An 18,216-nucleotide genomic window follows, 5' to 3' on the forward strand; every position below is an offset into this window, starting at 1 on the left:
TCATTGTGCATTGACGCACGTAGGCATGCGAAACCCACACGTCCACAGTTGTTACAGAGTGCCTCCAGAACACTTTTCTGAGTTTAAAGACTTCCGCTGGCCACCAAACTCCCCAGACGATTTGGTTTTTCTTTCTGAAAGTCAAACAAGCGCGACAATGCAAGGCAATTTGTTAGAGCAGCTAACCAAGCAAACTAAAACTAAACTAAACTCCTCCCGTACAGGTTATGAAGGCCCAACAGTACTGACTGACCGCGGTGTCATCCTCGCCTCATAAGCGTCACTGGCATGTGGTCAACACACCGCTCTCTCATGTAAGTTTCCGAGACCCGAGCTGCTACGTCTCAGTCAAGTAGTTCCTCAGTTTGCCTCACAAGGGCTGAGTGCACCCCACTTGCCAACAGCGCTCGGTAGACTGGACGGTCACCCATCCAAGTGCTAGCCCAGCCTGACAGCGCTTAACTTCGGTGATCTGAGGGGAGCCGGTGTTACCACTGCGGCAAGGCCGTTGGCAACAAAGAAAACACATTTAAGAATAATCCTGATCACCTTGTGCTCCGCGGCCGATTCAAATTAATACAGAGCAGTAACACCAGAGCTGCGCGAAGATAGATTTATTATGTCATGATCAGTTTGTTCAAAGAAAATCAGGTGAAACTGCCACTAGTCTTGTATCAAATTCTTACAGAGTTGTGAAGAATCGTGAGTCATGATATCGGCACAGTTCTACGAGAACTTGTAACAGGAATGTTGGCAGCGTCACTTGTTTTCCTTGAACGAAACCGGTCGCGGCATAATGAATCTATCTTAACACAGCTGTCGTAGTTCTCATTAAAATTAACGTTTAAGATTGGTAATTTATTTGATTATAATATGCAAGCAGTCACTTTTAAAAAAAAATTTGTACGAATTATTTTCTTTGCCATTAACTAGTCTTCAGGCCGATACGAGCTGATCATTAGCTGGAGTTGTTAAAGGAACATAATCTGTGCAGCTAGATGCTGTGGTCGTGGTCCTGGCGAAAATAACGGAAATTTATTTACAGGTAACGGAAAGTTTATGAAACCAAAACGTTTTCTGTTTTGAGTACCTACATTGCGCTGTCTCGTAGTACTCATAGGAAATTCGTTCTGATAATATATATTTTACAGGTTGAACACACACATGCACTTAGTTTCACACTCATTCACAATAAATGAACACTCAACGTAAGTGCGAAGAATATGAATGTGTAGATATCTCACTTTGGCTTGAGATGCATAGCATTTTTTAACGTTTAAGTGTCCCTACAAAAGTTAAGAACACAATAAAATTCAACAAAACTTTCGTTGCATCGATTCGCTACACAGAAAAGGCGATAAAATTACAAATTTGGAAGAAATGATTCAAGGAAACTGTTTTAAGAAACCCATTATAGAGGAAATGATACGCAGAATGGAAAAGAAACTATCACAGAGATAGGACGTTTACAACAAAATAAGGTTATCCAACGACCTTAACATAATACAAAACTGTTCTGAAATCAGAAAGTCTATATGCAAGTGTAGACCCAGTATTGAGTCGTATTGATAAGCTAGAAATATTCACGAGAACAGTGTAAGGAAAATTCTGGGTGCATTAATACGAAAATCTCCTAAAAAAAACTGAGAGGTGATGTTAAAATATACAAAAATATAAAAGGAAAAAGGAAGAAGGAGACACGGTTCTTCGACCATTTGTACAGAATGGATGGTAGCACGTTGTCAAAACAGTGAACAAAAAATTAGTTTCAGGAAATCAAGTATGGTTTACAAAGAGAACATATGAGTGAACATGGAACGATAGACATATTACTATCAGAATAAAATTACTGCAGAAGTTACGTCCCAAAAGCGGAAGAAAAATGAAAGCAGGTTCAAAATGGACCGTGGAGAGAAAAAAAAAGGATCATAGTGAACGTATTAAGACTGCTCAAGGGAAAGAAAGAGAACAGCATAATCTGAGAAACTGAAATTAGCAGGTGGTGGTCATAAGATTCGTGCGAGAGGAAAAAATTAGGGAGGTTGAGAAGTGCTGTTAACAGAAACGTTTGAAATATGATTAGAACCTACGGAGGCTAGAAGACATATTTCACGATAACAATACAAGGTGTAATTTACGTCTCACGTCGACACAGCACGTCAGAGTTGACGTTTGCCCACTAACGCACGTCATTTGCGCCAAGGACATCTATTCCAGCAAACCACGTGCGTCAAACGAGATTCGCTTTGGGTCGTAAGGCCACCAACAGCAGAAGTCCTTCACGCACAAATCACAGCACGGAGCACCTGATAGCTACTGCAACGCACAGGGTGTCCGACGAGAAGTCTCCATGTCTCTGAACCGAAACATAATATTGGAGTATTTAAAAACAAAAACAATTTATTCAGTGGATCTGCATGTCCACCTTCATGGGTTGCGCGGAGATGTCTGTGTGTCTATGTCCCCGTTGACATCATGCAGGGCGTATCAGGAGTTATGCTTCGAAGGCCTTTTCTCCACACTTGTGCGCAATTCTTCAGTAGTCTTTTACCGAGTTGAACCACATTAGAGCTGATGATTCCTGATAATAAGCTCTGTGTCGTAGTAAGCCCCGGGATCTGTGCTGGGCACATATTTTATTTTATTTTTTTCAGTTTAACAATAGCAAAGCTTCCTTTAGGACTGGTGAGGATAGTTTTAGTAACAAGGGAATCTCCTTACACAACTTCTTTCTCAAATTTGATTTTTTCACTACCCTGCTGAAATCTAATGGAATATGCAGTATGTTTTATCTATTCTACAGTATACTAACATACACTGAATCAGCGTGTTGTTTCTCAAGAACTGTTTGTACAGATTTTCTTGAAAATGAGTGAAAATCTCCAAATATGGTTCAAATGGCTCTAAGCACTATGGGACGTAACATCTGAGGTCATCAGTCCCCTAGACTTAGAACTACTTAATCCTAACTAACCTAAGAACATCACACACATCCATGCCCGAGACGGGATTCGAACCTGCGACTGTAGCAGCAGCGCGGTTCCGGACTGAAGCAGCTGGAACCGCTTGGCCACAGCGGCCGGCTGAAAATCTCCCCCAAAATAGACAGACAGGTCTCATTTTGATAGGAATTGATTGGACTCTTCTACAATTTCTTCCATGATTTGTAAACTGTTCGTCGTGATTCACCTACTCATACAACTGTCTTTTTCTGTTGGGTAATTAATATTTAATAGATTTTTTTCCTATGTACATCATCAGATATTCAGAAACCCTCTGTGTGTTTACGTCAGAAACGGCACAGAAGCACGTACAGAGACGATCAGCATTTATTGATGCACTGTGTGATCAGAAGTATCCGGACACGGAGTGCTGCACTGAGGAGAGGTATCGACGTCAGTCGGCGACGCCTGGCAAAGTCGCCGTTCCAGAACATCCCAAAGGTGTTCTATAGGATTCAGGCCAGGCCATTACAGGGATGTTATTATCGTGTAACCACTCCGCCATAGGCAGTGCATTATGAAAAGGTGCTCGATCGTGTTGAAAGGTGCACTCGTCATGCCCGAATTCTTCATCAACAGTGGGAAGCAATTAGGTGCTTAAAACATCCATGTAGGCCTGTGCTGTGACAGTGCCATGCAAAACAACAAGGGATGCAAGGCCCCTCCACGAAAAGCACGACCACACCAGAGCACCACCGACTCCGAATTTTACTGTTGGCACTACACTTGCTGGCACATGACGTTCACCGGACATTCGCCATACTCACACCCTGCCATCCGATCGCCACACTGTGTACCGCGATTCGTCTCTCCACACAACGTTTTACCACTGTTCAATCGTCCAATGTTTACGCTCCTTAAACCAAGCCAGGTGTAGTTTGGCATTTACCGGTATGATGTGTGGCTTATGAGCAGCCGCTCAACCATGAGATCCAAGTTTTCTTGTCATAGTACTTGTAGTGAATCCTGATGCAGTTTGGAATTCCTGTGTGATGGTCTGGATAGATGTCTGCCTATTACAAAATACGACCCTCTTCAAATGTCGGCGGCCTCTGTAAGTCAACAGACAAGGTCGGCCTGTACGCTTCTGTGCAGTACGTGTCACTGATATGGACTACCTGGCAGTAGGTGGCAGCGCAATGCACCTAATATGAAATACGTATGTTTTTGTAGGTGTCCGGATACTTTTGATCACATAGTGTAGCTTCTCAGGATCCTGTATCCTCATCCTGAGTATTCAAAAATGGCTCTGAGCACTATGGGACTCGACTGCTGTGGTCATTAGTCCCTAGAACTTAGAACTACTTAAACCTAACTAACCTAAGGACAGCACACAACACCCAGCCATCACGAGGCAGGATTCGAACCTGTGACCATAGCAGTCGCATGGTTCCGGACTGCGCGCCTAGAACCGCGAGACCACCGCGGCCGGCCCTCAGTATTCATTGGTATTTATTGTTTTTGGTATATTTTCCACTAAACGTTTCTTTACTCAAGCTATGTCCCTTGGTAAAGTATAATCTTTGCCTTCCTGCAATGTTTCGTGGTTCGTCGTTGTCGTTCGTCTGAGCACGAGAATATTAAATACGATAGTTGTTTTCACTGCACGATTATTCCCCCCATTAAATTGCTCAGTTGACTACTTGGTGACAGTCTCTCTCACCTCTGAGCGTTCGGTAGGGCTGGCTTGAAGACGCCAGGGGATTGGCATGCAGCTGCTGGCATGGTCAATGATGCGGGGTCTCTCCTGACTGTCACCCATGCGACGACGCAGTGTGGTGGAGGACGGTGCTTGTATTATCAAATGTCGGTGCATGCAAAATCTTGAATATAGCTAGCACTACGATCTATTTATGGCAGAAATTACAGTACTTGATTTGCAAAATATTTGTGTTTGATTCTTAAATTATGAAGAAGTATCATCGGAAGGTGGTGGTGAGTGCTTGAAGCGATCTGTTGGACTCCTGTAGATCCTTAAACAATTAATTTTATTGGGTAATGTAATGGGCTACTTCCCTCTATTCTGATACCACAATCATGTCAGCTATCTCTTTGTTGCCGCCATTAGCCAATAGGATCAGAGTATTCTGAGGCGAGATGAAAACCTCCATTTATATGTTTGGATACGTTGGTTCACACACACAAAAAGGAAGTAGCGTCTTGAGAGAGACAGAGGGACAGAGTCTGTAATTTCCTGATCAACAGAATGCCACCAATTTATGGTTTGTTTGGGCTATGACATCAAAGGAGGCTGACATGTGGTCTGTGGTCAGTGTTATTTAGTGTTGTGATCTATAACTAGGACATTGGGTGTTTTTTGACCTCTGTGGCAGTGCCCAGACAGCAGATACACACGCAGGTGTGGCTAATATACAGCGTTTAATCCCAGTCCTTGATACTTGCAGTTACGACATCATGGGAAGCAGGGCTAGCAGGGCTCAAGCATTAACTCTACCCAACTGATTAAATTAAGAATATGCAACAATATATTATTGATATTTTTTTAATTTCTTGTCATTAGATCATTTCAGCACACTCTATTTCTTTTTCTCTCCAATATTTTCTGGGAGGTGTGGAGAGGAGGAGGAAGGATTGAGGGTCAGATGTCCTCCAGTGGTGGCACTGTACACAAGCTCAGGCTATTGCAACATGTGAAGGCGAGCACACACATGAAAATTTGCCAACAAGGCAATATCTGTATTTTCCAAAAATAAACTATACATCCTTCCACACCAACGGCTCAGCAGAGACTGAGCGATTGTCCTGGTAATTTACAGATGTGGGAGGGGAGGGGTGGAATGGGGTGGGGAGTGCTAAGGGATTTCTCAGAGGGAAAGGGTTAATAAATTTATTGGTTTAATTAATGAGTCAATTAATTTTACATTGACAGTGTGCTTTTTTCAGTGAGGAGGAAAGGGGGAAGGTTGAGGATTTCCCAGAAGGGGGAGGTGGAGGGGAAGGAGGTTTCTCAGATGGACAGATTATGCCCAGGGGATCATAAATCAACCACCAGGGGTAATAAGTCAATTGGCATGACAATAGGTTAAGGGAAGGGGAGGGGTTTATAAAATCTATCAAGTCTGTTCCTGAATGTATGATTGCCCTTGATGTAGACAACTCACAATGTGAGGTAGAATGACCATTGCCCCACTACTTACATAATGTAGTTTAATTTTGCACTGCGACACTTTTTCGCTGGTGAGTGAGGTTTGCGAGTTATTCAAGAAAGCTATGCAAAAGTGATATTGTGTTCTACTGAAAACCAATGGCAATAGGGCATATGTCAATATGAAGATTTTTTGTTCTGAATTACGAATTTCTCAGCCTCCTGCCTTATCCTGTGTAGCGTGTGGTGTTTAGGCCTTACTTCGTGAGAAGGGCACCAGTTTGGACTTTGAAAAGGAAGAAGGTGTTCGACAACTGAATGTGTGATAAATGGAAAGTAACTGAGTTTCTTTAATGTCTTAGCAATTTTGAATGTCTTGAAAATGGAAACTTGTGTTTTCAATGGACGCTATTTAAAAAAGTATGAGGGGCATTCAATAAGTAGTGCTACGCCTTTTTCCGAAAGCAAGTTAGCTCTACTCAGGATTCCAGAACACCATGCATTCCCCACTCTTTTGGATAGAAAACTTTACTTTTCAACATAATCTCCGTTCAATGCCACGACCTTATGCCACCTTACTGGGACGGCCTGTATCTCCACATGGTCCCACTCTAGTGGTCGACATTAGAGCTAAAGTCTTTTTGCATCTATAACCTCCCCACTATACATATATTGCTTCCCACCGAGTTCATCCTTCATTGGACCAAACAGATGTAAGTCGGAAGTTGTGAGATCCCGGCTGTAGGGTGGACGAGGAATAACAGTCCAATGAAGATTTGAGAGCTCCTCTCAGGTGTGCAGACTTTTGTGAGGCCTTTGGTTGGCATGGAAAAGGAGACGTTTGCTTGCATTTTTGTGGCGACGCACATACTGAAATCTTTTCTCCAGTTTCCTAACGGTAGCAAAAATCAATTCAGAGAGGATATCAAACAGAGTAACCAGTTTGTCCAACTGTGAGAAAAGGTGTTTGCCTGCGATCCTTCGATCACCTCACATGAGAGTGTCTGCAAGTTCCAGCATGGCAGGAGTCACAGCTGCATGCGGCCAGACGGCACGCAGAAGATCGGACAGGTTAGCACGACTTCTTTGTGACGATGAAAGACGCCTCGCCCAACGACTCAGCATGCTTTTGTTCACTGCCAGGCCTCTGCAGACACTCTGCAAGTACAGTGAAAATCTGCGATGTTCTGCTTTTCAGCATAAGAAACTCAATTTCAGTTCTCTGCTTGGAACGCACCTCCGTTCAGACGATGTTTTGAAAGCTACATATAGCACCGCCACCTATTGGAACTTCATCAAACTGTAGGGGCTGAAGCGGTAATACAACACGATGTAAAACAACAAATTCCTCATTTCTTGAAAGGAAATTGTACGAGAAAAAAAACTGTGGTGCATTACTTATTGAATGTTCCTCGTACTTACACTATTGCCCAATAAAATTGCTACACCAAGAAGAAATGCAGATGATAAACGGGTATTCATTGGACATATATATTATACTAGAACTGACATGTGATTACATTTTCACGCAGTCTGGGTGCATAGATCCTGAGAAATCAGTACCCATAACAACCGCCTCTTGCCGTAATAACCGCCTTGATACGCCTGGGCATTGAGCCAAACAGAGCTTGGATGGCGTCTACAGGTACAGCTGCCCATGCAGCTTCAACACGATACCACAGTTCATCAAAAGTAGTGACTGGCGTATTATGACGAATCAGTTGCTCGGCCACCATTGACCAGACGTTTTCAATTGGTGAGAGATCTGGAGAATGTGCTGATCAGGGCAGCAGTCGAACAATTTCTGTATCCAGAAAGGCCCGTACAGGACCTGCAACATGCAGTCGTGCATTATCCTGCTGAAATGTAGGGTTTCGCAGGGGTCGAATGAAGGGTAAAGCCACGGGTCATAACACATCTGAAATGTAACGTCCACTGTTCAAAGTGCCGTCAATGCGAACAAGAGGTGACCGAGACGTGTAACCAATGGCACCCCATACCATCACGCCGGGTGTTACGCCAGTATGGCGTTGCGAATACATGTTTCCAATATGCGTTCACCACGATGTCGCCAAGCGACCATCATGATCCTGTAAACAGAACCTGGATTCATCAGAAAAAATGACGTTTTCCCATTCGTGCATCCTGGTTCGTCGTTGAGTACACCATCGCAGGCGCTTCTGTCTGTGGCACAGCGTCAAGGGTAACCGCAGCTATGGTCTCCGAGCTGATAGTCCATTCTGCTGCAAACGTCGTCGAACTGTTCGTGCAGATGGTTGTTGTCTTGCAAACGTCCCCATCTGTTGACTCACGGATCGAGACGTGGCTACACGATCCGTTACAACCAAGCGGATAAGATGCCTGTCATCTCTACTGCTAGTGATACGAGGCCGTTGGGATCCAGCACGGCGTTTCCTATTACCAATTGTTTACCAGTGTTTCGTCCGCGACTGCTAACACAATGTGCAAAAAAGTGTGTGAATATCTATATATACCAGTATGTACCGTAAAATTAAAGATGTGTATTGTGTATACCTACTGGACAACGGAAGCAGACAGTATACAATGTTAACTGTAAGTTACTTTCATATTATTAACGCTGTCAAACTTATATTTACAATATACCATGTTGTAACCAAAAATGTAATATCAACAGGCAAACAACTAAAACACATGAAATAAAGTCACTAAAAAGCACCTGAAGATGAGCCTCCAGGGCTCGAAATGCATAGTGCAATAAATAAATGCAACTTGTGACTGAAGGCGGTTTGTTCTTTAGTTTCCTATTACCCTCCTGAACCCACCGATTCCATAGTCTGCTAACAGTCATTGGATCTCGACCAACGCGAGCAGCAATATCGCGATACGATAAACCGCAATCGCCATAGGCTACAATCCGACCTTTATCAAAGTCGGAAACGTGCAGGTACGCATTTCTCCTCCTTACACGAGGCATCACAACAACGTTCCACCAGGCAACGCTGGTCAACAAGCTGTTTGTGTACGAGAAATCGGTTGGAAACTTTACTCATGTCAGCACGTTGTAGGTATCGCCACCGGCGCGAACCTTATGTGAATGCTCTGAAAAGCTATTAATTTGCATATCACAGCATCTTCTTCCTGTCGGTTAAATTTCGCGTCTGTAGCACGTCATCTTTGTGGTGTAGCAATTTTAATGGCCAGTAGTGTAAGTACTTAATGATTTTGGATGGTACTTCTCCTTAACTTGATATCACACACTGATTATTGATTGGCGTATAGTAGGATAATAATATAACAGATTAACTATTAAATACAGTATGGGCAAGATTTTCTCCATAGCAATGCTTTTAAATTTGAATAGCGGTTTGTTCCACGATATACCTTGAAACTTTTTTTTCCTTCAATCTAGAAGAAACCTTACACTTCCGTGGCAGCACACGAAAAGTGAATGCCATCATTTAAAAATGCAATACGAAAACATATTAAGCGCCTATTGCAGGGCTAGCTAGAGGTGATATTCTGAAAAATGTTCCGTGGTACAACACTCTCCCCTACTACTGAAATTAATATGAACGTATCCAACTAGTCAGACGAAACTGGCTATGGGTGCAATAGGATTGTGACAGAAGAGGAAGAGAACAGTAAATTGACATTGCCACCTCGGTCGGAATGTTACAATCTATTATATAAAAGGTGACCAAGCTAACATCGAAAGAAACGGACAAATATGTGAGAGAGCTAAAAGTTAATTTAAGGGCTTTCAGTTACGCACGTACTGTCTGGTTTGGGTCAATGTAACCGAAAAAAACAATGCTCAAGGTGCAGAGTGACGCAAGTAGGTTCACTGCAAGACGCCCGATGGAGGCGCTGCTCGAAGATTGCGTCACGTGCCGTCTATTGTGCCGACGTGAGCTAGGTACGAACAGCCGTCATCTTCAACGAATCTCACACGTGACATTTCCTGTGCCGGCATAGCGCCGCCGTTCGTGTGGGGACTGTGTGGTTTTACTTACTCAAAAATGTTCGAATGTGTGTGAAATCTTATGGGACTTAACTGCTAAGGTCATCATCCCTAAGCTTACACACTACTTGACCTAAATTATCGTAAGGACAAACACACACACCCATGCCCGAGGGAGGTCTCGAGCCTCCGCCGGGACCAGCCGCACAGTCCATGACTGCAGTGCCTCAGACCGCTCGGGTAATTCCGCGCGGCTGGTTTTTCTTATTACTGAGATAGTATTTGTGATGTCACCGCCAGACACCACACTTGCTAGGTGGTAGCCTTTAAATCGGCCGCGGTCCGTTAGTATACGTCGGACCGGCGTGTCGCCACTATCAGTGATTGCAGACCGAGCGCCGCCACACGGCAGGTCTAGTCTAGAGACACTCCCTAGCACTCGCCCCAGATGTGGAGCCGACGATGGTTCACTACCTACATACGCTCTCATTTGCCGAGAAAATAGTTTAGGATAGCCTTCAGCTACGTCATTTGCTACGACCTAGCAAGGCGCCATATTCAGTTACTATAATTACGTTGTGAATCATGTACCGTCAAGAGCGACGTTCATCATTAACGGTTTAAAGTTAAGTATAAAACAAGCTACGTCCGCTTTCTGAATTCTAATTCCCTGTCATGTTCCAGACCACACGTCAGTATAGTTCTTCCCTCCTCAAACCAGCCTGCGTGAGCTAAAACGCGTGCATTTCGGCCTCCTCTAGTATCACAGTGTTGGCTCTTCTGCCAACACAACAGTATTGATATAATGTTATTGGACAATCTGTTCACCTGTTTTGTTGACGGCATTTTAATTCACATTGTGGCTTTCGAGATCACAGAATTTTATCTTCAGACCTGCTACAAACAAAGCAAACAACATTGTATATACGTACATTCACAATACGCCAACATACCAACTGTTACCAGTAATATGTGTAGCTCAAAGTTACCAAAGTATTTAGTATTCGCTGTAATTTTAAGAGTATGATAAAAGAGGGAAAAAAATGTGAGACGGGAAATTAACGGCAACACGAGCGTGTGAATTTGTGGATCCGACGTAACCGGAAATGTAGCCGCATGGCACTACGTTTCCCTCATTATGTGGACTACTAAGAAACTGATCAAACTAAAACTGCGTTTGCCTGTCAAGAATAACACAGTCAAAACACAGACTGCTCTCCAATTACGCGCAAATTGTTGCCCGACACGGACAGATACAACAAATAAATAAACGTGTAATCATCAGATAATAAGCCGGCCAGAGTGGTCGAGCGGTTCTAGGCGCTACAGACTGGAACCCCGCGACCGCTACGGTCGCAGGTTCGAATCCTGCCTCGGGCATGGATGTGTGTGATTGTACTTAGGTTAGTTAGGTTTAAGTAGTTCTAAGTTCTAGGGGACCTCAGACGTTGAGTCCCATAGTGCTCAGAGCCATTTGAACCATTTTTTTAACCATCAGATAATAAAGAAATGCTGACAATACAAAGCGTAGTCGCAACGGCTTTGAAACAATAGATGACAAATGCTGGCCAACAATGACCAGTATAGTTACTTCGGGGCAGTTTTTCATGCGGTACCTTGTATAAGTCTCTCATCACGAAGTTATCATTTCTATTTCACAATGTATTTAAGTTTAAAAGGTTTTTGTTAATACTTCCGCTTGGTACGATTTCATTTACTGTTTATTGATAGATATGTAGTAGAGCAATAAGTAACAGAAACTTCCCCCACACCCGTCCCCCTTTATTTCTTTTTGAAATTTGTGGTAAGATCTTATGGGACAAAACTGCTGATGTCATGGGTCCCTAAGCTTACACATTTCTTAATCCAGCTTAAACTAACTTACGCTAAGGACAACACACACACACACACACACACACACACACACACACACACACACACACACACATACACATGCCCGAGGGAGGACTCGAACCTCCGACGGGGGGAGCACCGCGAACCGTGACAAGGCGCCTGACACCGGGCGGCTACCCTGCGCGGCTCCCTTATTATCATTAAGTGCATACTAGAGTACTGAAGATAACGATACCGCCATCTGTTCATATATAGCATTTGAACTTTCTTTACCATTCTTTATTTATTCATTTTAAATAGATTACAATTATAATGAATTCATTGCTAACCTGGCTATCAGTCTGGTGTGCTAAATCTCTCCGCGGTATACTAGCGGGAAGTTCGACAGCCAATTTAATTATTTAGTCTTTGAAATTAGGAATCCCACAGATTGACCCCTCCATTCAATGTAGCATGCCATAAATAAAACATACGATTAAATCAAAATGCTTCAAATGGCTCTGAGCACTATGGGACTTAACTTCTGAGGTCATCAGTCCCCTAGAACTTAGGACTACTTAAACCTAACTAACCTAAGAACATCACACACATCCTTGCCCGAGGCAGGATACGAACCTGCGATCGAAGGCGTCGCGCGGTTCCAGACTGAAGCGCCTAGAACCGCTCGGCCACTCCGGCCGGAACTTGCTTATGATTTCAGCATTTATGTCGCATGTATCATTGTTGTAGTCGCAAGTTTCATAAGCACTAATATAGTAACTTGTAATGTCTGTATATGATATTGTACAAGGTGTAGTTAGCAACAGTATAAATGAGAGGTATGGCTTATTGTGGCGTCACGGTCGACTTTCCTTCGATTATGAAATTATGCAATACTGTTACAGTTCAGCTTGCTCCCTGCAGTCAACGTAATTTTGAAGTAGGCAGCTTTCGTTTATCAGAACGAGTCTACGCAAACGTCGTAGACAGGTGGGCTCCACTTTATTTCCGGCCAGAGACCATAGTCGCTTTCGCGGTACTGCGTGAGCAGATTCGCCGAGTCTGTTGACGCAAGTGAACTTTGCACCACCTGCTGACGTCTGTTCCGGTTCGAGGCGACGCTGTCCTTCTTGCAGTTCATAATTTCGCCCGCAGAAGGGCATACTACGGCATGTAGCATATCGCCACTGTTGCTTAAGGGTACGTCGAAGAAGCACAGAAGAAGTTGGGAAAAATGCCGAAACGGAAACAAAAGAGAAACAGGAACTGACGTCAGCACTGTAGGTGCTGGCGCCGACGCCCCTCTGACAGCCGAGGATAAAAGTAGAAGGGGGGGGGGGGCAATGTCTGACGTGACCCCTATGACATTTTACCAAAAGCATTTATATTTTTCTGAAAATCAATTTCCAAATTTATCAACTAACAATCGATGGATAAAATAGCACGATATCCAAGAGTCTCGAAAAGAGCGAAGACTCTAGAAAATTACGAGGTATGTACAACACAACATACTTTACAGTTGTATTCTGAAGGCTATCTCGTACTTAGGTATTTGGCAAACGGTGCATAGAACGACTTTAAATAATTTCTAGGCTGCTCCACTCTCGAATAGCTCGTGGGAATAACGAACGCATAAATCTTTCCATACGAGTTTTGATTTCTCTTATTTTACACGTGTTGGTTGTGTGATCTAATGTTGTAATTTATAATATTAAAAACCAAGATCGCTTGATGTGAAATATTTCATGACCAGTTTTGAAAGAAACTAGCTGTCATCTTCAGTAAAGATGATGCGTCGACGACAACTTAGGAAGACTTCCAGAATGTCGTCGATGCGTCATCTTTACTGATGTACCTATTTTTACAACTGTACTACATATTAGTGCTATGAATATTTTTTTGGCAAGGTTTATATATTTGACAAACCAGTGTGGAGCTATATTTTGTAACTGGAGCATATTCTCAGTATGTCGAAGAGACTGGTGTGTAGTCATATTTCTGGGAGATCTGAGAATCTGAAGATGGCAGTTCGTTGCTATCAAAACTAACCATGAAATGAACTATTGCACATCAAGTGATCCTGGTTTCAAATATTATAAATTTCTCTTATTTTATTACGATTGTCCTGTGTCCCTATGTGGGTGGGAATTAGCAATATATTTTGCCATTCGGAGGAGAACGTGAGTGATCGAAATTTCATGCCAGGATCTTGCTCAAACTAAAATGCCCTTCTTTTAACGATTGTCACCTCAACTCGCTTATCATATCCATGACACTCTCTCCTTTATTTCGTTGTAATGCAAAACGAGCTGCAGTTCTCGAACTTCTCCAACTTCCTCTGTCAACCCCATCCGGTGAAGGATCCCATTGCGCATACCAACACTCCAGAAGAGCTCGGACAAGTGTAAGAAAGGCAATCTGTTTTGTAGATTTGTTGCATGTTCTAAGTGTTCTGCCACTATAACGCGCCGGTCGCTGTGGCCGAGCGGTTCTAGGCGCTTCAGTCTGGAACCGCGCTGCTACTACGGTCGCAGGTTCGAATCCTGCCTCGGGCATGGATGTGTGTGATGTCTTTAGGTTAGTTAGGTTTAAATAGTTCTAAGTCTATGGGACTGATGACCAAAGAAGTTAAGTCCCATAGTGCTCAGAGCCATCTGAACCACTAAAACGCATTCTTTAGTTCGCTTTCCCCACAAAATTTTCCAATTTAAGTTGTTTCCGAGGCAAGAAAAACCGTCCAATCGACGCGGTTCTTGAGATCACCAACATAATCGGTAAACCACAGGACATTTTTTTAACACATGGGTATAGGGCAATGGGAGAAAATTGACAGAAGTCGACCATCCCCCTTCGACACATGCGACTGTCTGACATGGAGGCTCCTCTCTTTCGCTGGGACAGTCTGCACTTGTTTCTTTGTCTAGTATTGATGCTGTCTTTTATCTCACTTAGCCTACACTGGCTTCTTCTGCCATTCTCTCCCACTGCCACTGGCTTGCCTTCTATGTCTCACTTATACTGTTTCTTGTATTTAAAGTATATCCCACTCCCACTGTCTCCACCATACCATGGCAGTTCAAAAATTCAGGGGGGAGGGCGGAGGAATTCCAACTTACTTTTTCCCCTGTGCTCACATGTTTAAAATTTCGGTCCAAAATGAACCCTCATCTATACCTAAGTGTTAAAGTTCGCCTGTGTAGGGGAGTGCAGACCCTCCCACCCCTCCAAACCAATGTATGGTATCCACACATTTCCCTTTCTCATTTCAATTGTCTCCTCTCACTATTGGTCCCGCTGCTACTATCTCCATCCAGCCATGTCTCTCTCTCTCTCTTTTACTGCTGTTGTCTCTCGTCGACTATCACTATCTTCTCTCTCTTTGATTCCCACTACTACTGTCTTCATCCACCTCTTTCACTGCCACTTTCTCCCTCCCATCATCATTGTCTCCTCTTTCTTTGTCTCCACTGCTACTGTCTCCTCTCGTTCATAGAGCTTCTAGCGTTTTGTTAATTGAATGAGAAAGAATCGCTTTCAGAATATAGTTATTGCAAAAAGGAGTTACTTGTCTGTGTTATCTTTTATAGAGTTAAGATTTGACCAAACCCTTTCTCTTGAATTATATGTAGGTGTAGTAAGCAGCAGCAGCCGCAGCAAAAGCAGGAGCCGCCATACAGAACATGCATGCCACTCAGCATGAATGATAGGTTTTTTAATGTTTTTGTTAAATAATGGAATGCAGCAGATCAAGCAGTGGCAGCGGAAAGACCAAGTAAGTTATTTGTTGCGCACAGGAACAATTTTTTTAAAAAAATAAGTAAAATTTAGGAGATCTCTGTGATAGTAAAGTGAACAAGAGTGCAAGCACGAGATTTTCAGTAGAAAACACGAGATAAGAAGATAGAGCTCGCGACTTTCAATTTTTTTGCTGCTTAATGGGCTGCCGCACCGTACGAAAGATACATATCTGCCAATTCTCGTGACAAGTGTGTGTGTGTGTGTGTGTCACAGGTTAATGCACCGGTGCGAAGCATGCGGTCGTCAGGTGACACACATGCTATGAGCTAAGCTGTGTATCGTATGTGTGTGTGTGAATTCCTAAGGGACCAAACTGCTGAGGTCGTCGGTCCCTAGACTTACACACTATTTAAACTAATTTAATGCTAAGAACAACACACACACCCATGCCCGAGGGAGGACTCGAACATCCGACCGGACCGACCTCGTAATCCGTGACATGGCGCCTCGAACCACGCGGCCGTCTACAGTATGTGCTTGGTGGCTTGCTACCCGTTCTACTACACAACAGATACCTGTAATCACTGTGAGAGTGCGGCACAACTGCATGCGCCGTTGCAGTACATGCACTGACAATGGTGGTGGTCGGTTTGACAATTACAACGAGCTACATTGCTGTTATGCACTGTACGCTGTGTATGTCCATAATAGAATTGACCCAAAATGGTTGAGACACTCTGTATAAAACGAATTGTATAGGTCACTAAAGCTTTGTTATATGCCGTGTTGAGAACTATTTACAACAACTACAACTATTTACAACAATACATACAATCTCAAGTTCGTAATGGATTCACATCTTTGGCCAGATTGGAAATCCAGCTTCTACAAACAAATTGTGAAGGTCTTCCACTGTCCTCTCTCAATGCTCTGAGGCAACATTCAAATATTATATGCTGTACAATTTTCTGCTCTTCGCCGCAGTCACATTCGGAATAGACTACCATCTTTCCTGTTCAATTCTGATACGGTTCAGTATGCAGCAGTGTCGTCGGGGTAGACGAAAACCTGCTGGTCGCTCACAGGGAGCTCACAGGGAGTGATGCTTTATGGAGGACTGCTCCTGCCACTGATTGTCCCAGGCTTCTTGCAAGTTGAAGTTAGTCTCGTGCAGGCTGATTGCTGAGCCCCACGATGGTTTTCTGGACCTGAGTCGCTAGGTTTCTGATGATGACATTCCTGAACGAATTGGTAATTCCTGGTTGATTGTTATTCTTGTCAATCCGTTCAGCTATGACTGTGATCTTATGAATGGTGGCGCAGTATTAATAAGTACGGGTAGCCAGTGAGTGAGGGACGAATACACCCTCTGATGAGGCACATTGCTTGATTTAACTGCGTGTCAATTATTTTAGTGTGAGCGCTGTCTAGCCAGGCGGAAAAGCAGTATTCTGTGACTGAGTACGATAGAGATAGAGCTGATGGTCTGAGGACTGTCGCCGTGACACCCCAGGCGGTTCCTGTTAGCTTCCGGAGTATGCTGTTCTGAGTTTTCCAACTGAACATAGAACACATAAGCAGAGACAAGGGTAAATGTTTATCAAGAACACTGAAAGGCTTCGACTCATCTATATACTCTGACACATATAAATAACAAATAAGTAAGCATAATGTAAGGTTAAGACAATATCGTTTCCTTTACGTTTCTTCTGGATACTTTGCTCATCGATTATACGTCATCGAAAGTGCCGGGACAATGATTTCTGCCTTAAAAGGGTAAAAGTGTTATTGGAAATACTGTACTGAATTTACAGTTTCTCCAGCTTTACATAATTTTTGGAAGGTAAGACCCGTTCTAGGCCATTTTTTCTGTCACTGCAGTACTATTTTGGGCATACCTGAATACCTGCTACCGATAGAAATACTACGCTAAAATATTTGCGTTTGATGAAAACTTTAAGCAATGATCGGCGCATCTACCGTACATTATAACAGTTGAGGGCATATCTGAAATGAAAGTAAATTCTGCACCGACATCAGCCATAGTTAAAAATATGCTTTAAAACGGTTAATTGCATTTAGCATTCGTTTGAATGTACAGCTAAGAACTACATAACCTGCCACTTTCAAAATCTTTCCATAAAAAACACGTAAATTGTTTTCGAGTCAAGTTGAGAGTTTCACTTGATACGACGATGTTGTTTCATAATGTTTCCAGTCGTTCATATTGACCTACTCGTAGTAATGGCAAATTTTGCAGGTCCAGTGATCTGAGACACATGCATGTGGCTGTTACATCAAAAGATGATAAAATGCTGCACAGTGCATCGCCAAGTAAAGTATTAAAAACTGCTAAGGAACATAGCCAAATAACTCTCAAATACGTGAAGACGTCAGGTCTCGTCTATTAGACTACGAGGGACGTTGAACAAGTAAAGTGACACATTTTTTCATCTGCCAATTTCGGTTGAAAAAAAATCGCGAAATCTGTTGTGGTTCACAGTGGAATATTGTCACTTTAGTCCCTACAGTTTCGTGAAACTCTGATAGGTAGCGGCGATATACGTAGCTTTCAAAATGGCGTCTGTAACGGA

At 43.1% G+C, this 18,216-nt stretch overlaps 1 pseudogene; it reads right to left on the minus strand.

Annotated features, from left to right (window-relative positions):
* Positions 1–395: 395 nt before the first annotated feature.
* LOC126279275 (5S ribosomal RNA) lies at positions 396–513 on the minus strand (annotated as a pseudogene).
* Positions 514–18,216: the final 17,703 nt, after the last annotated feature.

The sequence above is a fragment of the Schistocerca gregaria genome, chromosome 6 (genome assembly GCF_023897955.1).
Source record: "Schistocerca gregaria isolate iqSchGreg1 chromosome 6, iqSchGreg1.2, whole genome shotgun sequence".
NCBI lineage: Eukaryota > Metazoa > Arthropoda > Insecta > Orthoptera > Acrididae > Schistocerca > Schistocerca gregaria.